The sequence below is a fragment of the Myiozetetes cayanensis genome, unplaced genomic scaffold (genome assembly GCF_022539395.1).
Source record: "Myiozetetes cayanensis isolate MyiCay16 unplaced genomic scaffold, myiCay2020 scf6-25, whole genome shotgun sequence".
Classification (NCBI taxonomy): domain Eukaryota; kingdom Metazoa; phylum Chordata; class Aves; order Passeriformes; family Tyrannidae; genus Myiozetetes; species Myiozetetes cayanensis.
Genome location: NW_026087853.1, coordinates 44,242,325 through 44,269,438, shown reverse-complemented (window position 1 = coordinate 44,269,438; position 27,114 = coordinate 44,242,325). Strand labels below are relative to the sequence as shown.

General features: G+C 42.3%; 1 protein-coding gene across 6 annotated transcripts in view; it reads right to left on the bottom strand.

Annotated features, from left to right (window-relative positions):
- The window catches only part of LRRC56 (leucine rich repeat containing 56), a 64,191-nt gene extending 55,693 nt beyond the window's left edge, over positions 1–8,498 (bottom strand). For 5 of the 6 annotated variants that reach the window (XM_050336598.1, XM_050336604.1, XM_050336602.1 and 2 more), the window contains exons 1-2: positions 8,446–8,494; positions 6,769–6,914 (exon numbers count right to left, since the gene is read on the bottom strand). The gene's annotated coding sequence lies outside the window, so the exon portion shown is untranslated. Of the gene's footprint in view, positions 1–6,768; positions 6,918–8,445 lie in introns of all 6 variants that reach the window. The other variant, XM_050336599.1, reaches the window with a different exon arrangement.
- Positions 8,499–27,114: the final 18,616 nt, after the last annotated feature.

The following is a 27,114-nucleotide window of genomic DNA, read 5'->3' as shown; positions in this document are numbered from 1 at the left end:
GTTTGACAGGAAGATCAATTTAGGGCTTAATATCCAAAGTAACACTTTGTTTTATACTTCCTGCTATTGATCTGCTCTTGTAATTACTGTAACAGTAGATTAGTGAGAAGAAAAGTATTTTCATTACAAATTGCCTGGGATCAAGTTGAATTATTGTCAACCACTTTTTAAATGCTTCCATCGCTTCAAAACTTTCTCCAGAGAAGAAATAATCTTCTCCTGAACATGGATCAAAATATCATTCTCAAAATGAGGAATACAGAAAAGTTAAGAGTGCAGGAATCTTAGTGGTGAGGTGCCAATCTCACATAAAATCCATAGGCCTCTGAAATCTCCAGCACTGTGCGGAAGCGAGAGGAGGGTCTGGCATAACACTCGTCCTCCTACAGATACAGGGGACATACCACTCATTTTCATCAGGTCCACCCAACCTTCTGATGCAGGTAAAACCACTCCAGTAAAGCCACCTCACCCACTCATTTAAAAGGCTAAAAACCAAATGAGAGACCTATGGCTCTGTCAAATGCACTGGACAAGCAACCACTGACCCTAACTAGTGTTAGCCTCAGTGGGACAATTTACAGGGACTGGAAAGATTTTGTTGTCAATAAAGAGGTCTGAGAAGTCAACCTGAAGATTTTCTCCATGGAGAAGATGGTTGCATAGGATATACACTGGATGTATGAGCTGGATGGAATGACCATTCCTTCAAGACACTGTGGGACCAACAAGGATGGAAGCTAACTGCACACAGTGCAAACCTTCAACAACAGTGGGACAGCAAAGCAATACCAGTAAGTAGATGAGTGTCAGGGACAGGGAAAAAAGACAAAAAATAATGGAGTTTTGTCCTGCAAGTGAACACTGAGAAGAGTAAAATAATGAAAGAAATCAAAGAATTTGTTTTTGCAGGATTTGAATCAAAGGTATTGACTTGGCGGACTCTTACATGTGTGGATAACTAGAAGCAGATAATAATTGAGTGCAGGAGAAATTAACGACCAGAGCAGTAACACGGAAGATCTTGAACTCCACAAACTGTTAACCTGACAACTTTCTCCACTGCTGCCACTCTCCTTACCAAAGTGAGTGTGCATGATCATGGTAAGCTATCCAAATATCAGACATGTTGTGAAAGCCCATTAAAAACTGCAGGACATTTTCAACATACATAAATTCCACTAAGAAAGATCATTATTAAAATTTAATGATCCTTGGAACCACATGTAATTTGAAAATCCCTGCAGAATACTGTAATTTGCTAGAAAGAAATTGGCAGAGAAGACTTACTTGATGTTCTTAGGGTCTGACACTAGTAAAACTTCAAGATTTTACTTTCCTGCTGCAAGATTTATTGAAGAGTCAATGGTAGGATTGTGTACTCTTCATTAAATATATATTATACATTTCAAATTCAGCAATCACCACAAATGTCTGACTCAATATTAATTATGGCTTCTCAAGTGTGGGAAAGATCCTTTTAAACAAGGCATGTTTAAAAACAAACAAACAAAATATCAAACAAGAGTAATCAATCCAGACTTAGTCTAAGAAAGGCATATACCTCTATATATTAACATCCCATACAAAAAGGAATCTCTACGCCCTTAGGCCAGCTTTTCAGCCAGCATCCTCTCCTGCTCTGTGGCTACTCATGCCTTCACTGGACAGGGAGGGTGCTGTTTCAGTGGGGGTTCTGCAATCTCTTGACTCTTTTCTGTATGTCACCAGCCTAAAAATTCTCTAGGAAAAAATTTGAGAGTGATTGTGCTATGTATCCCTTCATGACAAGAAGCTTGCACTGCAGACTTCTATTTCTCTTGTCTTGCATAATATAATTTTTATATTTTTAATTCAGAATCACAAATTACAGTAGTGCCCATACTGTTACCACTGACACAGAATGAAAACAAAGAATTCTGTGTTTACTAAGGATTTGACAAAAGGTTTGGTTTATAAGTCCCAAGGGAACTATGAGTGCCCTTTTAAGTGTAATTTTGCACAAGTGCACTGCAGATAACCTCTTCTGGAAAATAACTGTTTGGGCAGCTGGAATTTACTATGATGTCATCAGGAAACTACTGTTACAATAATCCACCCATAATGGCAAAAACAGTTCCTGCAACATTTATGTAATATAAAGCATCCCGCAACACATCAGTCTATTTTAGCAGGTGTGACTTCCAAAAAGCTGAAAAATAAAACATCTGACCTGTCATTAACATGAAGTTTTTTCTGTGTATGACTGGACAGTCTGATTCTAATCTTCTGTTTTTGTTAAGCAGAAGGAGGTAACAACTACTTCAGTAATGCTACTTTAATATCATGGGATCGTGTAAACACTATAAAGAGCATTCATAAATATTCCACTTGTGTGTCCCACTACAGAAAAAAAGCTTTTAAGAGAATGCTGAAATATCAAGATATCAATGTCCAACTTAATATAAATAAAAATTCCCTGACATTAAAGCACCGAATGACTCTAATGCTTACAATGACAGTTTTGTGTAAGTCTTCTTGGCTCAAGCACCCAAATTTACAGATAAAGCAAGTGTACCCATTTGTCTCATTTGTTTACCTTCCTTATTTGTGGTTTTAAAAGCTGTAAGAGCGCATGACAGTCCTTTGTTATTGCATGTAAATCCTGCTCTACAATTAGCATGACCATGGTAGGTAGGCCTTGGGACTTATGTTGCACAGAGTCCTCAGGGTAAGTTCCTGAGAGCTTCGTGGACTTTCTATTACCCCCATGCACAGAGCTGAGTTCAAACTGTGCTGTTACCCAAAGCAGCAGTGATCCCAGAGAAGAAAATGCGTGCTACAAACCCAGACTAGGTCTGAGCCAACCCTGTTGGGATAAAATATGCCTAATATTCTTTAAAAACATTGCAGTAATAAATAAAAAGGCAATGCACTTCAATGTCACCTGTTTCTCCTTTATATATCTACAAATTGCATAATTAATTGCATGTGTAATACTTTCCCAGATCCTGCTGAGAAGGTTGCAGGGTGATGAGAAATGTTTTATCATATGTGCTGGAAATGCCTCTAATATTAAATCATTCTGGAGCTAGCTTGTCAAATTGTTAAAAAAACTTCCCTGTCTGATCATCCAGGAGCCACTCTGTCAGTCACACTCCCAACACCCTGGACTTTCACTGCTGGGACCGAAGCTCCTTCACAGAGGTGGCTCCAGTGACCTGACGGGTGTCTCACTTGACTCCCTGCACACCCTGCACTCACACAGTCAGACAAGGTTTCCTTACCAGCTTGACCCTGGGTTTCCCACAGCAGAATCTCAGAAGTCTGGTTACTTTGAGTAATTTAATCGTGGAGCAGCAACACAAAACCAGCTCGATCTGGTGGCTCCAGGAGGGACCCCCAACAAAGGAATCCCTGGCATTTTGCACCCTCACAGTCTGTGCATCTGACCTGTTCCTCACATGATCTTCATGTCCCTTACACAGGCCTCTTGGTCCAGTGGTGATATTTGGTCTGGGGTCTTCTTGCTTATTTGGAATCTACAGTCTCTGGGTGACCAGCCACTCCCAAGTTGGGGCCAGAGTTCTCCGTGCCCTTTGGCGTGCAAAGGGTCAGTGCCAGATCACAGCCCCTGGCCGAGGGCTCCCAACATTTACCCATACCCAGGGCACAACCTGCATCTCACACTGCAGATGCACACCCAGCTACTGGCATTAAATGTATTCCTCAATAAAATGTCCTTGTAGCAGAATGAAAAGCAGATCACTCTCTATTATATGTTCTATTACATACCAAAGAAAAAATAACCAAATTCCCATCAACTGGTTTTGGTCTTTAGAGTTCTATGGTGGGAGGGAGTCAGTGGCAATATCTGTCTGTCTACAAATGTTCATTGATTCTCTCTGCAGTGTAAGTCTCCATACAGTAGCTGTGGTTGAGTATGGATTATCTAAATCCTTAGCTGAAACTGCAAGATGCTACAGATTGAGGGTTTTTTCCCCATATATAGGTGAATTTCCTGCTGCAAGAACATGTCTCAAGATGCTCTTCTGCTGTCTGTTCCCAATCCTCCCCACAGTCAGGACAAGAAAAGCGAAGCAGGTATCATGATGCGGGGGTCGCTGGCAAACAACAGGGGTTGCAGATACTAGGCATGTTACTAGACATACACAAAGCAATGTTTTGCAAAATCAGTATCTCTTCAAGATCAACAAACATATTCTAACCCATGGACTCAGGACCAAGTGACAATCCAGAGCTGCAGAGAAGAACAACTCTATGGTTTTGGTCTTCGAAGCATTTTGAAGTACCCACCATTTAGAAGCATTCCCAGATTCCAGCCAAGAAAAGGACAGCAAAAATGGACCGTTTTTCCAGCTACTGTTGCATTGTATTTATGGGTCTTTTGAAAAACAAACTTCTGTGAAGACTGAAATGCATCATATATGGCATTTCTGAGTTTCAATGTACTCTGGTTGTCCTCAAACAATTTTCAGTCCATTTTGCTTGGTAATTAAGCTAATTGAAGCAAGAGATTCAACAAGGCCTGGAAAGCCATTTGAAGAGCAGCTGCATTGTTTCTGATTTCCAATGTGTTGCTCACATGAGATAGATTTTTAAAAAAAGAGATAGATTTTAGCTGAACTTGTAGAAAAATACTAAACAGTGGAGGATGCTGCAGGAGCTTATTTAGTAACAGACATTCCCAAAATTTTAGCAACAGCAGAAAACTCACAGTAAAAAGGACCTTGCAAAAGCAATTTAGGCTACTGATGAAGATACATTATAACTCTCCTGCTGGGTCAAGACAGATCTCCAACTAACTGCTGTAGTCATAACCAAATCCTTTAAAAACAGTATCAGAAGTAGGGCTAGTCCAAAGTGATCTTTCCCCTGGCATACTGCTGTAATTTCTGGCAATCAGCTGCTCAGTATCTTTGTAATCCCAAAGGTGTTGTGTTCAATAGCTGGGGAGGCATAGAGGGAAGCAATTATTTATCATGTATTGAGACATGACAAATAGTCATCTAATGACTAAAGACAACACAGAAATTTTATCAGGAAGCAGTTTTTAAAAAGGAGAAAGTGCAATTTTGCACTGTATTTATTTAAATTGTGGAAGACACTGACATAGGTTGTTGTGGAGGCTAAAATTAGAAATTAGGTCAAAAGCAGTTAGAATTATGGAGGATATATCCCACTGTCCATGCCATTCATTAAATTATAGCTTTGTTTGACATCATCTTGTTTTTCATCTCCTATCTGAAGTATTTCATGGAATCAATTTCAGTTCTGCCATTTACCCTCTAGGATGATCAGTACTGCATGTAAATTTAAAGATGTGGCCACAGAGGCAGTACATGAATTTCCACTGTTTTCAATTCCTATTCTCAGAAGTTTTAACACTGTCTGTTTGAGCAGCTGCAAGATGATATTTTCAGAGAACAATCACAACAGTTGAATGCTCTTTCTGAAATAACAATAATTTACTTAAAGCCCTTCATTCTATATATGTTTCTTTTCTTCATCACTTTGAACTTGTATACTCTATTAAAATAAAGCAAAACCACATCCAACCACTATGTATGCTAGTAACATTAAAACAAACAAACAAACAACCCAAGTAGTTTTAGAACTCCTTTCTAAAAATTAAAACTTAAGATGCAAAAAATGTAAAATAAACAGCCAGAGTTTTTTTATAGTTCAAATACTGCTTCCTGATGTTAGAAGCTATAGCCAACAGAATGCATGCTTTCGAAATTTTTTTTTAAAATATCAGATAATGCTTCTTTGAACTGGCCAGGGTCCATAATCTTTTCCTTTGAATACAGATACATTAGTATTTATTACGTCTGTCATGGCAAATCTGGTGATCTGATTTGTATTATAGCAAGTACTTGTGACCCTACTAATATAAGTTTGGTTCCAATCCTTTTTCAAGCCCACATGTGAATCTGTAGAAGGTATAAAAACACTAACCATTTTACCAGCAAATTAAAATTATGCAGATGGACCTAAATAATTAATTTCTGTGAAAAGCTCATGAATTTTCTGATTTAAAAAATAACCTCTTCATAATTCCTCATAAATAAATATTAAGCCATTCCCATTAGTGACAAATGTAGCAATCCCAAATTTATGGCATATTACATAATGTTACTATTTTGCAGCACCAACTTTTACACTACTTCAAACTTTGAGAATAAATGTGATCTCTTTAACTGTTTCCCCTAAGGAACGTTAGTTAGAAAACCATATGCATCATCATAATCATATGTAGTAAGATCACTCCAGTCCAGTGCTAAACTTGCATCTGGTCTCACACAGAATCTCAATCCTGCTTTTATATAGGATCAGGTCCCTTGAATTGTGTAAGAACTGTGTAAGGCTGATGGCAGCCCAGGCCATGGGCAGAGCCTGTTCTCTCTTTTACTGACAGTAGTGTACGACCAACAAACTGAGCTGTCCCACAGGTGGATGCATCCATATATCAACGCCTTGAGAGGTCAGACCCAGAGAAGCCTTGTAATTCCCACTGTTAAAGTCAAGAGAAAGAACACAAAGACCAGAAAAAAACTCACCACAACCCCCACAACAAAACCTGTTAATCGCAGCAATTCTGAGATCTGACATGCCTGAACGCTGCATTTTTAATCCAAGTTCTTTTAGGCAAACTCAAACTAGACAAAATAAAATGAAGCAAAGTAATAAAACTAAATGGAAGAGTAATTTAAAAAAAAAGTTCTGAAACATTTTCAGTAATTTGCACATTTAAAATTATTTTACCTTTTCTTCCAGTGCCACTGGTGTTCTGCATCATTTCGCATCCCTCTCCTACAGACATTTTAATTTAATTTTCCCAGCTGTTCATCTCCATTTATCTTGAATTACAGGTGCTCGTAGTGCAAATTGTTATTTAGTTGCTCCATGTCCTGCTAAAACAACAGTAAGAATACAGTCTTCAAGAGAACAAAACCAAAACAATCCCAAGAGATTCTGAGCATTTCACAATTAATAACAAAAAATACTTTATCCATTGTAGCAGCAGAAGTCCACACTCAAAAGGGCTTAAAAGTATAACAGGACATGAAGCAGTAGAGCCTAGCACAGCTTAATGAAAGTCTAACTGAATACAGTTCCCAAGCAGACCATGAAAAGGTGAGGGATTTGATATGGAAGAATCTACATATTTGAAGGAAAAAAAAAAGATATTTACTGAACAAAAAGAACAGTAATTTCCTAGGTAGTAGAAGTAAGTTGTGTTAGAGAAAACATTGCCATTGGGGCAGCATGGGATAAAAGGTTAAAGCTGACATTTAATATATTTAATATATTTCACTGTCAGAAAATGTTGCCTTGTAAAAGCAGTCCGAAAAGGAAAATAACAGGCAAGCAGGAAAACCAGTATCAGGAATCAACAACTATAGAAGACAGGTACAGAGCCAGGATAGCACAGGCCTCACATAGAGGCCAAAGGGAGAGCTGAAGATATCCAATTAACTAATTACTGTCTGCTAAAAACTAGGAGCAGGTAACATGAGTCTCTTGCTGACAGTGGGTACATCCCCAAACCATCCTCCATACCGCAGAGGGCTGGACAAGGACCACACCCGAGCCCTTTCTGCAAAAAGTTAAACAAAGCTTAAAGCCCATAAGCTCGGCACTGTCTCTTCAGCCCTTCAAGAGAAGCTGAGGAGGCAACACAGAGGAGCCACATTCTCTCAGCACAAAACACCTGGGGATACCCTCCACAGCTTGCACCTGCTGCCCAGGACTATTTACTGATCAACTTTTTTCTCCTCGAGCTCCACCAAAACATAATGTTTAAACACGCTGTCAAACCAGATTTATTGCCGACACCGACATAACCAGAGACTTTCGGTCTCAGACCTCAGGTGCTTTCCACCCGTGGATAGCCTGGATTGCTACAGTGACGCCCATGCTTTGGTGGGGTCTTCAAAGCCTGGGACACACTGGAGGTGTCCCAGAGCAGCCAGCGTGTCCTGCTCCAGTCAGTGTGTCCCACAGCAGCCAGCGTGTCCTGCTCCAGTCAGTGTGTCCCACAGCAGCCAGCGTGTCCTGCTCCAGTCAGTGTGTCCCAGAGCAGCCAGCGTGTCCTGCTCCAGTCAGTGTGTCCCACACCAGTCAGCGTGTCCTGCTCCAGTCAGTGTGTCCCAGACCAGCCAGTATGTCCTGCTCCAGTCAGTGTGTCCCACAGCAGCCAGCACGTCCCACATTGATCACCGTGGTCACCACAACGGCCTTCACTAACGTCCCTAAAGCCCAGGTGCACAAGCCCTGGGCAAGGAGGGCAAACCAGACTCCACGTTAATCCCGTCCCCACGCCCACCACACACCCCCAGACACCTCCGGGCTCCCACTGCTCCCTCCGTCCCACGGGCGAGAAGCACGACCCCTCCGCACGGGCCCGCCTGCTGGCGGCGGGGCCGGGCCGGCTCCTACCTGTGGGCTGGGCCGCGGGGAGAACGGGAGAGCAGCAGGGACGCAGCGGGAACGCCCGCCCGTCGCCCGGCAACGCCGCGGCCCCGGCCCCTGGACCGGCCCCCGGCTCCGCCCGCCCATCGCCCCATCGCCGCCGGCCCCGCCCGCTCCCGGGTCAGCAGCGGGAATGGAGCCCGGGCATCCTTCCGAGGCACGAACGCTTCCCGGCTGGGAATAGCAGAGCAGGGTGCTTGCAGGGGGAAGAGTGGACGTGTAAACAGCGGGAGCAAAGTGGGCAGAGAAGGGCTGGGCACGGCATCGAGGACAGCAACGGGACGGGAAATGCAGCAGGACCTTGTGTGGGATTTGGGTGGCAGGTGATCACACGGCTGAAGGAGTCAATGTGACGGCAGGAGGAGGTTGGGGACATCTCTGTTCCCAACAACATCCGAAACCTTCTTTGTTGTCTGATGGATAACTAATGACACCATAATGCACGAATGGGATTCCAGATGCCTGCAGTGTGTTGAGGACCGAAAAATACAACCTGTGGTGTGTAACAAGGCTGGTTTCACCAAATTATTTTGCATTTAAAAAAACCCTAAGAAACAAACAGATTAAAAGATTACATTTCCAGACCAGAGCTGTCAGAAGATTAGACACTTAAGAATTAAGTTTATCATAATCTGGATCCAACGGATGTGGTTCAACTTCTGCTGGTGACATGGTCAAACATCTGTCAGTGGAGGAGTGCAACTCCAGTGCAGCTCCATGAGCAGCAGTGTGCTATTCTTTCACCATTCACCATCTTCTAGTTAGAGACTGCCACAGTATCATCATATTCCTTTTTCACTATTTAATGTCAATGTGAATTGGAAGAGACCTTAAAGATCATCTAGTTCCAAAACTCTTGTCATGAGGAGGGACACCTCCTTCTAGACCAAGTTGCTCAATGCCCCATCCAATCTGGCTTTGAAAAAATAGTACTTACTAATTTCCAGGGGAGATTTGCTGGGACATCAGAAATTCAGAGTTCAAGATTAACTTCCTGTGGTTTAATGAATTACCATGCACATGCAGAGCCATCTGAACTGACCATGTTAATAGCCTTTCCACTCTCTAAACCAAATACATTTGCTTTCCCTTAATATAATTTATTTTAAAAAGCAAGGGACTAAAGCACAATGCAGTCAGTTTTCACAGCTCCACTGAGAGGCAGTAATTCATTAAATCAGATTAATTCAATCATCGAGACTCATCTGTCCATAAATTAAATTTGCCTGTTTGAACACAGGAATTACCTGATCTTTTAGACTCATCACAATATATTTATTCAGAACATTGCTCTTACCATTCTCACTCGCACTTAGGAGAAATCCACATTTCCTCATTTAGATATAGGATTCATAAATCAGGCACCTAGGAAAATGCGATTATACCCTCAGTGGTCCCACATCAAAAGCCCGCTTTTTCAGGGGTTTATGTTCAGGATGGCATCCAGCATTTTCTGGGAAGCAGCCCTTAGCAGAGTTTCTCTTGAGGGCAGGAAGGTAGGAGCTCTGGAAGGAACACAAAGTCCTGTCTGCCATTTAGAAGAGGCTGGGGTTTTGCATACCCTACTTGCATGCACTCACCCCTCACACCTCCGATATATACTGTACCTTCGTGAGGATGCTGGACAGCAGCAGCTGCTGGTGGATTGCATCAGCATTTCCTCTGCAACAACATTAAATTTACTCTAGCATTTGGAAAACACTTAGACCGTAGGTCAGGAAATGTGTTGACTCCCCTCTTGCAGGGTCCGATGGTCAATTAACATCAGAGAAAACCACGAGGGGCCTGATTTTCCAAGGTGATGAATGCTCTCAGCTCCACCTGGTGTCATTGCAATCCAGCTGCCCATCTTCACAGGAAGGAAGGCAATGGGCCTTGACGTGCTCCAGGAAGGTAGTGTGATTCAGTGAAAACAATACTGAATCAAGCATCTGCCCCTTGAATTTTATTCCCAACGATGCCATTTATTTTCTAGGTAACTAGCTCAAGTCACCTTGACTCACTTTCTCAACAGACTGCTTCTTGGGATACACTTCCCAAATATTATCTACAGAGCACACCTATTGTGTATGCGTACATCTGCATGGTAGTTTTCTTCTTTTCCTTGCTTTACTGGAAATAATCTTGTTATGGCCAACACTGCCTGAACTACTTGAAACCAATCAAAGAAGAAATGCATCTTGCCATCACTGAGCAAGAGAAAAATGTGGCACAATTTCAGGGTAGATACAGAAGCTTTACGTCTGTCCTGTTCAGAGTTACTGTAATTGTGCTGGCACCATTCCCAGAGCTGAGCTAAGGTCAGTAAGAAACCTGTAAATTAATTACTGTGGAGCTGATGTGATCTCTATCCAGGAATCATACTGTACTTTCATGAAGCTTTATAGGAAAGAAAAGTTATGTTTCAGTTTTGCTAAGAAATGTTGAAAATTTTAAAATCTTAATATTGACAATTAGCATACTCTGAACCTATTTGGAGATATTGGACCCAATTCTGATCTCACCATCATAGGAACTCCATAAAATGGGTTAGTCTGGATTAATTATACCAGTGCTATCCAAATGAACAGGAATTGGGTAAATAAAGCCTTCTCTGAAACCGAGCCTGGATGAGCACTCTTTCCTTTGGGTGCCTTATCTTACAAAGAAGAGATTTGCCCATCCTCTTGGTTTTATCCAGTCACTGGCAACATCCAGTCAATTCAGTCTCTAATTAATATTACTGATTAATAGCTAATTGCTGTTGCTACTTGCATTATTAACATTTAGGAATCCCATTGTACTATGACCCAGAAACACAGAAGCAGAAAGGAATTTCTGATCAGAGGGAACAGTTTTCTGCTATTGCAGGTAACCACGTCAGAGTCATTTAGATACCTGTCAGTGTCTTCCTCCTTATTCCGAAAGACTGGTCCAAAGCCTCTCCCTGAGGATTACAGACCTTCTAATTTTTAGGCTAAAGCTATTTACTGCCAAACTATACCTACTCATTCTCTCGCCAAATTATTTTTCCCCTTAAAATAACTCTGATGTTTGCATTCCTGATATATTTATAGGGCCTGTTGTCATCTCCTCTCAACATTTCTTTTGCAGAGTCATACAAACCAAGCTCAAAATTTCTTGTCATTAAAGAAGGCTCAATTTTTTTTGGTATATCCTGGGATCACATTATCAAGTGCATATCAAACTGGTTGCTCATAATCATTGACTATTAAAATGGGGTTCCTCTCTTTCTTTGTCCTCCCTGGTTGTAAAGGCAAATGGAATGGAAGTTCCCACTGTAGTAAAAGGTTTTGTAAGTATGTGACCCTGCACTGTGTACCACTTCATTTTATTCAATTCCTATTACCCCATCACCTTCTTCCCATCTTGCTTTGATGACACCCTTTAATAATTAGTAAATGTTATTAGCATGCTTTTGTCTTTTCCAAATGGCACTAACAGAAATTAAAATTAGTATTTTCCATAAGAACCTCCACTACAAACTATCTTTCTGCCTGATAGTTGTCCTTGCAGCATGATCTCTCACCTCCACTAGCCATCTCCGTAATCACCTTTTTGTCTTGTGAGAATCCCTTTTCCAGCACAACTACCAAATTCATAGAATCATAGAATAATTTCAGTTGGAAGGGACCTTTTAAAGGTTATCTAGTTCAAGTAGATAATACAGAGCAAGGATATTCATCCCCATTTTATACAACAAGATGAAAATCAAAACTAATTTGAGATTAAGTGGAGAATTCATACTATGGCACTGCCACCCTCATCCAGACTGCAGCTCTGCTGGAAAATTCTCTCATCTTCTTGTATTGCACAATAAGGAGAACACTGACTACTTTGGTAATTCTTCTCTCAGTTAAGAACCAGCAACTACCACAGTATTTTCAAAAAAAAAAAAAATCAGCTCAGGTCAGCAGAAAGAGCTTTGAAGTCTCGACTGTGGCATTAACCTCATGATTTCATGTGAGTGAAGTCACTGTGTTCAGGAGATGATGTAAGAACAGTTTCGACCACAGCAGGTGTTTAGAACTTCATCCTTAGCAGCGATGAATGAGGCTGAGAGGGAATAACAACTGATCCAAAGATCCGGAGGATGACAAGAGTCTGCGAATTGAATTTATTTTGCTGTCACTGCACCTGGCATGGAAAGAAAGGGCAATGAGAGAATCCAGTTAAAAAAACCATCTTCTCTGACTCAATGAATCCGGCCATTTGTTTTTGCTGCTTTTCACAGGCTTATGTGAATTCATAAACTGCAATCAGAAAGGAAAGCTTCATCAGGCAACATATGGAATTTTGTACAAAGCTGTATCTTTTCAAACTGAACTAGACCTGTGAAAACTTCTGCTAACAGTTTTTATAGAGTATTTTAACTCACACTGAAAGATGGGTGATCACAGTTTTACTTTGACCTTGCTTCTATGAACAAGTAAACCAAACAGCCAATGTTACCAAAGTCTCACAGAAACCATGTGTGACGTCTGGAGGTGACCATGCACTTCAGGGGTCCTGAACTAGGTGCTGAGTGATAGAACCTGTCTCCTCTCACTGTTGCATGCTCGCTCAAGGAAAATGAACACCTTCCTTGTCTCAATAGATTTTTGGGGTACTAGAAGGCAATAAAACCAGCAAATGACACCTTCTCAGAGTGAAGAGTCTCTTAGAGAAAAGGTAAGCTGAAGACAGGCTTCAGTTGTGCTGGAATATCTCATTAGCTTAAGCCCTAATTGAGCTCTGCTGGTAGGGAAGAACTCAGATGGAATCCCACTTACTTTCAAGCAATAGCAGGTACAGATGACACACCAGAGAGCTCTTTCCTTCCTTTGTACTATTGCTTTAGAAAAGCAGGCTTTGGTTCACAACCAAGTGATTCTACTCAGAAGTAGCTGCATTACTGTGCAGTCAAGATGATTGATTGGGATGAAAGACATGAGCTAGTAAAGGTGAAGCAGGGCACTGTATTCATATTTGAGCCACTGAACCAGAATTTCCTAAGTCCAGAAGGGCTTATTTCCTAATTCTGCCTTAATTTCAACAAAAAGTTATAAATAAATGAAAAAATAAATAAATTTAAGATTTTTCTCCTTTCCCATTTTTACAAGAAAAAGGAAACAAAAGCTTTCTCATCTGAAAAAAAATATTGAGAGCCAGAAAAGTATGCTTGTACTTCCTTGTTTTTATCATTCCTGACTCAAGAAGAATCAATGATAACTTGAAATGCATGTGTATAAATTATTACTGTTTTGTGTCTCTGTTCAAGGCCCTCTATCCTTCTCATTTTCTTTTGGGTCAAACTATTTCCTGGTTTTGGAAAGCTCAAGGATGCTATCTGCACACATCTGCTTTTCCAGGCTATGGTATCCTGTCCTACTGTATGAGACAAGTCCAAAGTTGCTCTACAGCTGCCACATGGTAATTTTTACTAAAGAACTGGTAGGTATAAAACCTGACATTGTTACAACCATAGTATTTTACTACAGGGGTTTCACTCAGTCTAGGGGCATTGCAGTGCTTGGTGTGGCAGAAATCCTCTGTAGGAGAAGGTCTTATTGAGAGGTCTTAAAAATGGCAGGATTAAAAGAAAAATATAAAAGGAAGAGCATTGACTACTGGACTAGTGCCCCTGGGACACAGAAGATCTCTTGCTGATGCTATTTATAATCCACACCTGGTCCATGTTGTTGGAGGCCCTTGCATTTCTTCTGGGATGAATTCCATAGTCAATGATTGAGTTACAACTTTATTTTCAACAATAAACTAAGAGGAAAACAAATTGATGTTAGAAAGGAGTTAAGGTTCAATGACTTTCTGCATAGTTTTTCAGGAGCATCACTCGTTCTTTACATCCCTTGTTGCAGTATAAAGGAACCTGTGGTCCCACTATGCTTTTTAGGTCTATTTTTCCAACCAGGCTTTCAAATTTATCTAGCTGTTAAATTCATCTAGTTGTCTTCAGACAGGGGAACCAGCAGCTTTCCAATGTGTACTTGCTTTTTGTGCCAATGCAAAGCCACGACAAAATGTTTCCAAAATCAGAAAGGGATCTATTTATTTTTACTTCCCATCAGTGTAAGTGATAATATATGGTGTGAAGCAGTGGAGAAATTGGGGCTTTAAAAAATTAATCAGGTCAAAGCACCAGTTTGCATGCTGTTACACCACTGGTTTGCATATACTTTGCACAGTTCAAAGCTTACTCTGAATGCAGCTCATGTACACCAAGGCTTTCAGCCATCACAGCAACAGCACTGCTGTGAGCCACACTACAGACAACAGCTCTGGCAAAAGTCCTTCACAAATCCCTGTCTAACAGGAGAGGAATAAGGTGGCTGGAGTGCAGTCTGCAGTAGTGGAGGGAGGAGATCAGCAGGTAGGTAAGGGGTCAGGCAGTTCTGAAGACTGAAACAAATACTGCAAACCCACTGCATCCCCCTATGCACACCCATGTAATCCTAGGGCCAGTATTAGTAGCCCAGAAGACACGGCTCTCTGTTCTAACATGCTAAGAGCCAAAGTGCTCCTTATGCCTTAAGGGCCTTACCCGCTCCCAGGGGTGTTTCAGCTCCACAGCCTACTTGGTGATTTGTGCTCGCTTCTGGCTCAGCATCAGTGAATGAACTGAGAAAAGGCAAAAATGGTCCTATCTGGTCTTCCAGAGGAACCCTTGACCCTGCACATCTGCGTCTGCTGCAGGCAGCGTGGAGTTGAGTTCAACAAATACTATACAGGAATGAAAAGTGATGCAACACGCCACTGTACTGTACTGGATTTTCCTTAGAATGGAAGGGGCTCAGGTGCCTTTCCCATGAATAGCCTCTTCAGAAAACCTTGGGATTCTTTTGTATTTGGATCACTGCCGTGTGTAACTTACTCTAGACTACTGGTAGGAACCCTATCCTCATGGAGAGGGAAGGAAGTTTCGCTCAAATGACAGGAGAGACCTGATTTCCTAATACTCTCTTTACAGCCCTGGCTCTGAATTTGCATAATGTGTGCTTAGGAAAAGGACTATGTACTTACATTCCAGCAGCTAAGTTAGGTTAGTGATAAGAAGAGATGGATTACTGGTATGCTTCTGTATGTTTTATGCACTGTCCAGAAGTTTCAGCTCCATTACCTAGCTCAGCATGCTGGCTGAAACCCAGACAGATGCTCAGGTAGTGTTTACAAGTATTAAAAACTATAAAACACATCCCAGGACAAACAAATCTCACACCTACTTCAAATGCCTTGCTTGACAGTTTGTTCTCAAGGCTGGATCTGTCAGCAGCCCCACTGGCTGGTGATGGCACACAGCAGCGAACGTGGCATGTTGTTTTCTACCAGGCACTCCAGCTGTGCTCGTAAGCCAGCCCTTTGGCCATGAAAACCCAAACTATATCACTGTATGCTTGCACCTTTAGCTAAGCACTCCATCCTAGTATCCTCTGTTCTTGTAATATCTCAGAAGAGACCCTGGGGTAATCCCTTATAGTGGTTTAATAGAAACTCCTAGTGGCGGAGCTGCATGGTGTGCATTTGGCTGAGCAAATCCCTTCAGCAGAAGGCAGAAATTCAGAGTGGGAATCCTCCTATGACCACAAATTACTGTTATCTGTAGGAGTCATGATGCTCCTGTAGTACTGTGACTCACCTTCATCCACCTCCTATAGTCTGAGCAAAGACCTTCCATTCCCAGACTCACCCACCATTGTTAGCGACGGAAATGGATCTTTGACAATCTCTGTTTCAATTTGGATCTGAACTTTTTGAAAACATAAAGGTGGCAAAACCAGTGCTGGATTTGCACCTGGGCTTTTCTAATATGATGGGTTGCAGAGGCTTGATCAATTAAAAATACTGCTTCAGTGGGATGAGCAGAAGTTCATCCATCGCACTGGCATTAAACTGACTCAACGCTGCGCAGTGTTTGGCTCCTGCTATTTTGTAGCAACAGTTATGTCTAAAATACTACCGAGCAGTGTGACAAAATGTGTGTCCCCCCCAATCACTCCTGACACATCACCACTGCCAGAACTTGTCTTCCTTGGATACACACAGGCCTCCCCTGTCCTGTCCTGCACTTATCACTCCCTATGCCATGCTGTGGATGTACTAACACAGGGACATTCATTAAAGACCATTCCCAGTAATCTTGTGTACCAAACACAGGCAGCTGTGTAAGTTATCAGTTGATTACTCCCCGCAGTAACAGATCAGGTTACAAGTTAAGCTGGTGTTAAAAATACATTTCCTTCTTATTCTCCTTAGAAGTCAGTGGAAACAGAAGTGTCTAGCACTCAACTGTATATTCACTGTTTACTGGATAACTCCTGTTTTGTGGAAGGCAGATTTTCCATGTGTAGTTCACAACTTCCTTTTCTAGAGAACTGAGCAGCAAGCAGCTGCCGACAGCTGTTTGCATAGGTCATCTTCTTTCTTCTTTGACATACTTGCCTCAAAACACTGGAGCAAGACACACAGCTCTTAGCAATGTGGAGAGTGAAATGCAGAGATTTGCGTGCAGGTGGGGAAATAAATAAATAAATAACCTAACCAGGGGTGTGATCTCAAACCTATTTAAGTTCAAGGAAGGGATTTCGAACCATATCCACCACCTAGCCTACAAAGAGGTGCCAAACTAACTCTAAGCTATTGGGCTTTCCAAAATCTCTACAAAGACCATGCTTATAAAAAGTGTTGTGTTGACAACAACCATTGTGATAACTCCTGGTCAGTGACCATAAAAATAAAATCCTTGTTCCAGCAGCATGCTTGGCTGCATGCAGTGAGTACAGGATCTCGAAACACAGAGTAAAAACCCTGTTTGTTCCGCAGTCAACATCCCAGCAAGGGCAGTTCCCACACCACTACCACACCACGTACCTTCTTGTTTGTGATCGCACACTTGAATTGCTTCCTCATTGTTTATACAGCAGCTATCTAGGAAATATGTTCAGAGAGTATCCTAGCACTCTAAGCACAACTTTCTGATATGCCCACTTTTAACCAAGATGTTAGACAAACCACTGCTGAGGAACACATGTCCCTGTGACCACCCTACCCTGCTGATAAGTCTGGAAGCCTTCCTGCTGTGTGGCATGGTGCATGGCCAAGTCCCAGATACATGGGAAGCAGGACTGATTCTACTGAAGGCACACTCCCCATCAATTCAACGGAAGGACAGAAGGGACAGGAGACTTGGGGGCTCTGATAGCTGATCAAAATAGCCAGACACCAGGGCTAATGACAATGCTCTGTCTGGACAGAGAAAGGAGAGAACATAAATTAAAAGCAGGAATTAGACTGAGGAATATTTCAACCATGGTCCCTGAAATGTCACGGGTAAGGAAAGATCTCAGAGTAGGAAATGTCTCCATCTTTGACACAGCAATACCTGAGTACCTTTCATCCAGCAAATTCGTAACACTGCTTATGAAGGAACTTTATATCATCTTCTCTGCTGCAGCATAATATCTGCTTAAGCCTGACATTTTAAAATACCTCTGCCACATGGAGATGGGCAGGTGACTCAGCACAAACATGCTGACCTCAGCTTGGCCCTTTGATAGGTGCTGTCATATCACAGTATGGCTTCTGAAATCAGCGGCTGTGATATGCTTCTGGAAAAAAGCATGCCAGCCAGAGAGCAAATCTGCCTGCACAGTCACTGCACCTGGCATCATAGCTTATGTTACCATCCAGACTGTCTAACGAACGGAGCAGCCCAAGGGTCTGGAACGTCCCTCAGGAACTGTGGGCTCGGGATGGGACGTGCTGCTTGCTGCTGTACCAAAGCCAGCTGAATGATGTCTCAGAACAAGGTGCAATTTTTGTGTCAACAACGGGAGCATTAATATGAGTGTCTGCAGGCTTCAGACCAAATCCCTCCCTTGGAACAATGCAAAGGGAGTAAGGAGGTATTTTTTGTTGAGCCTAAAGCTGAGCTCCCCTGCTCTGGACTGTAGCAAACAGACAGGGGTAAGTGCGTGCGGACAGAAAGGTCTTTGCTCTCTAAGCCTGCCTGGCTCCTTGCCCAAGTTTCAAATGCAGCCTGTGAGGGTTTGACTTGAGATGATTTGATGGATACTGTGTGGGTGCTGGAGGCAAGAGAAGCCAAGAAAATGAAATATCTGTCTGTCAGTTGCTCTGTTTCCTCAGATATTTCATGCAAACCCTTCACTTCTGGAAATAAACTCTGCATGCTGCTATAGATAGGGTGAGGATTTTAAGTGTGATACTGACAAAAGGGCGCAATACATAAACCAAAACTGAAGAGCTTTTCATCTACGGATCTCATTCCATTCCTTACATGTGGTAACAACATCCATGTGATAAATTAATTTTTTTCTGCAAACGGATATATACATAGTAATCCCCATTAATCCCATTCTTTGACCTCCTCTGCAATATGCCTGAGTCTTTACTACTTGCACTGCTTTTACCTTTACCAAGTGCCTTAAGCCCTCTGAATTTTGATCATCGATTGCCGACAACTGCGGTGATTAAACTAAAGCCTGAACTATCCCCATTACCAGAAGCGCACCACTCACATTTTCTGCAAATCAGATTTCAATAGCATTCCTCTCCTATTCCCCCTTGTCTGGCTCTGACTGAAAAAAAATATGCAGGACCATTTCCCAAGGTTAATTTTTAATCATGTCCTCACTACTGCAGCGAATGAAGTCATTTATTATCCAGCAGGCAGCATGCTAACATACTAGGCAATAACAAATGCTAAAGGAGGTGACTCAGGCATAAGCAATCAGGTGGAGCTTTACATTCCCACCTGCCGGATGGCTCAGCACAAAGAGCCGAGTGCAGCGTTTCAGTTTACCCTACGCTTGCGTCTCCATCCAGGGGACACCTGGACTCAAGCCACACGGACAGTGAGGTTTATTTGCTTCACAGTCATGTGCAAAGCATGTACATGAACACATGAACAGAGGCTGTGCAGCCAGCCCTCCCTCTGCCTGGGCACTCTTTTCCTCTAATGAAGGAGGTTAGTATCCCTCCTGGGCGGTCATCCCTGCTGCAGGAATGTGTCAGCCCTCAGTTTGGCCCTAAATAACGTTTTGTGATCTCAGGCAGACTGAAGCACAGACTACCCACCTGTAAAACAGGTTTAATGGTAGTTAGCTTTTTTTCTAGAAAAGCTGGGAGGATTACTTCATGTCTGAGATCTCTAGGTGAGAACTACTTAGTGGCAGAGAGCCTTTTAAAATAACAGCTCAAAATTAGGTCCAGAGCAGGCTGGTAGCCCTGTGAGCAGGTAGAAATGACTACAGAAGCTGCACTGTTCTTGTCTCATTACCCAAGAGCCTCAGAAAGGCTGGGATGCAGATGATTCACAAACCAGAAAGTGCTTTCAAATTACTTAATAAGTAGGATTCATTTTGCTTTTACAGCTCTGGGACGCACAAGGTTGGGCTGCAGAACCTCTTTTGCCATCTCTTCAGAGTGAAATGTGATGGTAATGTAGAGTTCACTCACCCATGTATCTATCACAGTTGTATTTTTGCCTCCCAGAGTAGCCCAGAGGCCACTGAAGAAGTACATGAATCTTCACTGTATCTGCAGTATGCTTTGGATCAGACCTTAGTAAGCCAACAAGAACATGTGGCTAAACATGCTATAACAGGTCCACCGGCATGTGCTGATCTCTGCAGGAGTGCTGGTCTAAGTGTGCTCCTGAAAACCAGGAAGATCTTGACTAAGGAGGCAGTAGCTTCTTGCTTAGTCCTCACTGGAGCACACCAGTGCCACTTAAATGAGGGAACAGAGCAGCTCTGAACCCATTCCCTCCCCAGTGCACTATCCCAGAGAAGCTAGAGAGAGGGTATTGTTTTACTCTTAATTCACTTTGTGATCACTTAAGTCCCCCAAATCCCACTGCCAGTAAGCTCCAATGATTAAACAGCTTACTGAAGGGAAACTATAGCTAACACCTTCTATCCCTATCAAAGCACATTGCTAATGAGGACTGGGAAATCTCTCAGTGCTAATACAACATCTGTAGATTAACATAAGCTTACTCATGTTTTTACAGTCAATGGCTGAAATTCCATCAATCACTTGGATTCATGTAACATTTAGGATCAGTGTTTTGGTACATTAGCCTCAATATTTCCCCAACTGAAGCCCCTTGACTGGAAGTGGAAAAGGCAAAGTCTTGAGTCTGAAGCCAGGGGAAGAAATTTGCAACATGTTGCTTTGGGCATCTCAGATTAGGAATCTTGCAGGAGGTCTGATTTCTGAAAGCCCTCAGAGAGTATCTGAGTGATCTGAATACACACACACACACACACAGAGACAGACAAACACACAGACATTCACATCACTGCTCAGCTCCTGAACACCTGAAAAGTTACCTAGAACATGCAATGGCCCACACCAGTCCTTCAGGATGCAAGTGACTGCAGGTCCTCTTCTGCCTTTCACCTTCCCTGATGGAGAAGCACCAGAAGAAAGGAGATGACCAAACTGCAGACAAAAAAAAAAAAAAAATGCTGTGGCTTCATTGTGAGAAAGTACTCTAATAAGGAAGAGAGTAGCTGCCAGCAAAATAAGAAACTGTGTGAAACTGGTGTAGAAATACCCTGCAGACATCAACTATGCCACCTCACCGAAGGAACAATTTCTAACCCTGTGCTGCTCTTGAAGGCATTTGTGTGGGAGGACTATGCTCTCACCTTCACTAGGGGTCTCTCAGGACAGCCCAGATTGGATGGTGACACAAGAGCATAGCCTTACTGCTAAGGAGGCCTTCCAATATCTCGCCTGAATCTCACTTGATGTGGGAATACCACGACGATCGTAAGATCACAGGGAGCTGTGTAACTCAGGATCTCTAGCTCTGACAACAAGCAGTTGTACTGAAGGAGAGTCTACCTTTGCTACAAATAACATGAAGGCTGAGGTCACCAATGGACTTTGTGACTGCAGCAGTGCGTATTTGAGGTAATCACAGAAGGGTCTGAAGGAGGAGCTGAAAACACTCCCCAAGAGTAGCAGGAAGAGTCTGCCACAGAGGAAAACAGCTGTCTGTGATGGAAAGGGAACAGATAAGCTGGCTTTACTAAGGTATACAGGAATAGAATGTACAATGGAGCGTCAAGAGCACCAAGAAGCAGAGAGATGCTGGGAATGCTGGATTCCATCCTCCTCTCCAGTCAACTAGGTAGCTATATTCTATGTGAGTACTGCTTTGCATCAGCTTTACTTGCTCACAGAGGTAGCAACCAAGGTGCAGGGCAGCTCCTCACAGAAGAAAAATCAGAATTTAGCGAAGGACTTGATAGTAGAGAAGAAAAAGCTCAGCAGCATGAGTTTGATGATGAGAAGGAGGGCTGCACAGCAGAGACAATGTGCAGCCAGTACATTAAAAAGCAATCAAAGGAAAAGGAACCAGTAGTTTAACTGCATAAAGACAAATGTCTTTAATTCTATCTGGTTCTACCATGTGTGCATGCCTGAATCACGCTGAGCAACACTGCTTTGAAATTTCTGCAAGAAACAGATGAAGTTAGCAATTGTTCTTTGATGCTGAGGGGAAGAAAATCAGCATTAGCTCATGAAGAAGTAAGAAGACTATTTAAAAAAGAATATGAATAATCTTAGTATCTTCTCCAGGAGAACATGTGGGATAGTCTGAGATTTCAGTACAAACTCATCTGGTACAGAGAGGCCTTGAACTACAAGATAAATCTGTTGCGCATCAGTGAACGCAGAAATGACACAGGGCACAAGGCATCCCTTAGCAACTCATCCCGTTTCCACTCTGGAAATCTGGCTCCTGCTAGCAAAAGTGACAGATGACCCAGAACACAGTAAGTGATCCCAACTGTCCCATAAAAAAATTGATGGCATGTAAGTTGCACAGTGTTCAAAGTTTTCTGCAGAGTTTGAAAAAGAAAATCAAATGGGGATTAAACATCGCAAGGGTTTCTTAACAAAAAATAGGGCTTTCAACTTCCAAATATCTGAGTTACTGCTGTATGAAGACAAAGGCAAAACCCCTCTCTCAGAGTGCAGTGATCTGAAGATCATGCTCCAAGGGAATGATTGACATTCCATTCAAGCTGACAGCTAACAAAAGCTCCTTTACATATGCCAGCAAACCATTGCCAGGAAAATCAGCATGGTTTCCAACATACAGATTTCTGCATTACCAGGCCTCCTACCCTACATGGCCCTTGCTGATTTAAGTGGAAGGAGACACGGGACCTCACCAACCCTGGCAACTCTTGGTCAGGTGAGGGCATTTCATGAAAGAATCAGTGCCATTTCTAAGTGTCTCAGGCTCCAGACTCACCACATGATCAGCTATAACTCCCTGGAAAAAGCACAAAAAGTCATAAAGAACATTTGTTGGGGGCTTACACAAACACCCGCAGGAGCAAATGGGACACTGCAGAGGGCAGTGCACTTCAGGTAAGAGTGAAACCAGCAGGCAGTTGTAGAAAGGGACATTGCTTGTAAATACAGTCTCAAGAGATTAAACCTGTATCTCATCTCTCCCACCTGACCACCCCCACAGCAGACTCTGAAGTCCAAACATCCCACTCAGGTGAGGGCCTTGTTACTGACTATTGCATATCACGGCTAAGGAAAAGCCACTGTTGTTCATTCCTGTGGTATCTCTACAAGAAGGTTGATTGGGAAATGACCAGCCTTTGAACTATGTCTTTTTCTGTGTGTGTATTTGGGTTGTGGGGTTTTACGGAAAAAAAGGAACCGGCAGCTGTCTGTATTCTTAAACAATGGAACATAGACCTCCTTCCACTTCCAAGCTCTCATTACAAAGCCTTTCACTTCTGCGATTACAGAGCATCTCCCCTCTGCAAGTTTCTATTCTCAGTTCATAACTGATCAAATCTAATTGTTAGTAGAACTCATATCAGTCCACAGGAATCTTTCCTCTCTCTAGCTTTGGTGGTGCTTAGGCCAGGCACCTGGCAAGATCCTACCATGCTTATTTCAAAAAGGAAATCCATAAGAAAGATCCTGTCCCGGGTCAGATAGCCCTCCAGAACTGATGATTTTTCCCTATCCACCCAGAATCTTCTGCAACATTTCAAATGGTTCAGTTGAAAGAAGCCTGAGCACTCTTACTTAGTAGAATTTAATCCAATATTTATGCCATTATGTTGGCAATTAAAACCAAAGTGGTCCCACTCACTGCTTCAGTCATCTGAAGCAATGGGGTGTTCTTGGAGATGATATAGAGGAAGATTTTGTTGATTGATTGAGGATTAATTAATTCAGTGTTTTGTTAATTGATTACTCCAGCAGATTTCTCCAGTTCAGTGTCTGTCTTAAAAAACCCTTGAAACCAGGACTAAGTGGCCTTTTTTTCCCTCTGTGTGGTCTCTCAGTTGGACTGCTGCTTCCAAGTCTTAGGTATCTCCAAGGGTCCCAGGCCCTTGGGATGATGGTACACACTTGCAGAATTTCACACTTGTTATAGCTCTTCTGGCTATGTCTCTCGTGGTACAATCTGCAGTAAGGATTAGCCTGCAGACTCCCCAGTCTCTAGGAGACTGTGTTAAATTATGGTGTTGAACAGTTTAGCATGGTTTCTTTGGGATGACTTTCATTTATCTCATGGTTTCTTTGTGCTGCAGAAGACTCAGATTTTCCCCATAGTCTTTTTATAGTCAGTCACTCACAGTATAAGAATTCATTGTCAGGACAGAGCTCTAGCTTTGCATGTCCACATATCCATTTATCTGATACATTAAGAGTTTCTCTCAAAGGCTTCTTTCCAAGTCATGCTATTGTTGGGGCTTGTAATCTAGCAGTATTTTCTCTACAACCTCACCAGGAAGCTACAAGAGGATTGTCCGTGACTCACGATAATTTTACGTGTGAATTCAGCTAAGCCCCCAGGCAGCTCAGAAGGCTGGCCAGTGTTTCTCAAGCCCTATACTAAATCAACAGCATAAAATTTAACTGGGAGAGAGTGTTTTTAAAATAGAATGGGGAGCATACACTTCATTCCATCACACAGTCGGAGCTGTGTTACTCGTGGTTCATATCAGTAGTCTGGGGATTAAGAAACTTTCAGTTTTTCCTCCACTTTTCAAGACTATCCCACAGAAGACGTCCTTTCTAGCTCAGAAGCAAGGCAAACATTCTCTGTATATCCAAGACCCACTCCAGATCTACAAATGAGTCTATCTTCTGCCCAGGAATCCAGCACTAGTTCCATTGGATTTTGTAACTATTGGTACATACAAGAGTTTTAAAATTGTCCTCCTCTGAGCTAACAAAAGCTCAGGTTTGATTTTCTCCCACAGTGGTAATCTGAGTGTTTCCCCTCTCTGCCCTTAGCTGATTCCCTTTGCCATTTCTAAACTTACTCACTAACCCGAGTAAAATGTGTAGCAGTGAGACTTCCCCTCCCAGGAGCAGACCTGTAAAGAGCATGGATTTGAAGACAGACTTTGCAAGCCTGTTCCATCCTCTGTTCCAGGTAACTCCAATATACAGATCCGTGGAGATTTATTCCACTTAAAAAAAATAAAGGGGGTGGGGGGGGGAAGAATGGAGATTGTCAGAGAATGCAAGCCAAATTAATTTCAGAATTGGTTCATCCCTTCCCGGCATCTTCAGAGTTGCGTCAGCTTGCTGAGGAAATGGACTTGGCTTTGTGTTTCTGAGAATCCAGACTTGTTTCAATTCTTCTGAACACTTCCTTCTTTCCTTCTGACTGCACTTCAGTTTTGATCCAAGTATCAGATAGGCCCATGAGACAGCTCACTTGCACAGAATGTAACACAAAGTTCTACTGACAGATTCTGCTACCTAGACGATGCAGTGAACAAAATGGATAAGGTCTCAGCTTCTTTCCTTGTTATAGCAACAAAGCACCTTGTGATGATAATTGTTTTTTTCTGTTTCATAAGCTGCTTGCCATGGCAAGTCGCTTGTGTTACTCTGTCAGATATCAGAAGAAAACAATTTGAGTTCCCTAGAAAAATACAAATTTTAAAAGTTAATTGCATATTGGTTTGCTTCCTGCCGTAACACTACTCATCCTCTAAGCTCAGGGAGAGATATGCAAGGAAAAATCCCAGCATGAGAAAAGGACTTGAAGGTTTCTTGGGCCTGGTGTATGTGCAGAAGGACTAAACTAAAAACTCATGAAGAATATGGTACAATGGGGAAGCAAAACTCCTCAGTACACTCTCAGAGACACTGTTAAAGAGAGTACAATGATAGAGTCTTCCTTGCAAACACTTTCCAAGAAAGTTTCAGTTACACAGAAAAATTGTGCATGCAGGAAAATGGAGTAGGGAGAGTTCGAAAAAAAGAACCAGAAAGAATCTGCATGATTAAAAGTCAGAGGAACTGGTAAATATGGTGAAGCAACAGGAGATTCAGAACAACAAAAGCAACTGACACCACTAATCTACCCTCTGTGTCTGCTGAGAACTGATATACCCTTCAGTATATCTAAAATAAATGATGCTTATCTGGATGTATTCAAGTATTGTGAAGCTAGAAAAGTACTGTTACTTATTTTGCTGACGATTTTGATGATCACAAGAAGAACTTTTCATGTTCTTTTGAGGTTTTTTTTTAGGGAAAAAGAAAGAATAGTTCAAGTTGGCCATTGTCAAATGTTTCTACTAGAAATCACTCAAAAAATACCATAATTTCAAAAATATCAGGGATAGTCTTGATCTGTAGCTGATAAACAAGTTCAGTTGCTCACTAAGCTTTTGGCATAAGTCTGTATGTCACAGAGTGGACTCCCAACCTTATGTCTTGTCTGTGATTCCCCTCTTGCAGAAGTTAAAGAGGGGATGCAACATCAAGAAGTTGTTTTTTAGGTCACAGCACCTACAAAGATCAGTGACGTACTTCACAGACTGAATTTAGAGTGTTGGTACAAGGAGTCATGACAGGATAAGCCTGTCTATGAGTTCTGGCCTCCCACCTGCAAGCTACATGCAGTTTAGGGAAGACAACCAGGAAAAATTGAAGGCATAGGAATGATGGAACAGCTTTTCAACCCCACTGCAGAACTGGTTTTCGCAGGTTCACTGTGGCAGTGAGGACCTTCTAAGATACTCTCCCTTTCCTTTTTATTGCTCCCCATGCAGGCAGACCCAGTATTTGATTAGCCTTCCTCTCCTGTCAAGCAAGGCTTACAGCAGTTAAGAGCACTGCAGGATTTCTAGAGAGCTGCCCATTTCTCTTTTCCTGCCTTGAGGTTCGCCGCAGAACACTGCTGCCTGGTGGGGCAGCTGGAGGAGTTTGTTGCCAATCCAGCTGAAGTCACAACACAGGTTGAGTTAGCAGAGTAGTGTTGGAAGGCTGAGCTGCCTTCTTGCCGTGGCATTTGCACTGCTGTTGCTGTGGCACTGCACATCGTGTGTTTAAAAAAGAGGGTTCTGTCTTCCGGAGGCTTCAGATGGGCCAGACATTTTTCAAGAATTAAACTCAAGTTCAGAGAAAGGACGGAAGAATCTGCTCAGACAGAACAATATTTTACATACAGAGTGGGCTATAACCTCAGCAAATGTAAATCTGTGCTCTGACAAAAGCAATGGAGTTACATTGCTTTGCCACAACTGAGGATCTTGTCCCAATATTTTGCTTTTTTATCAAAAAATAGAAAGGGGAAGAAGACACCTTAAGCTAATA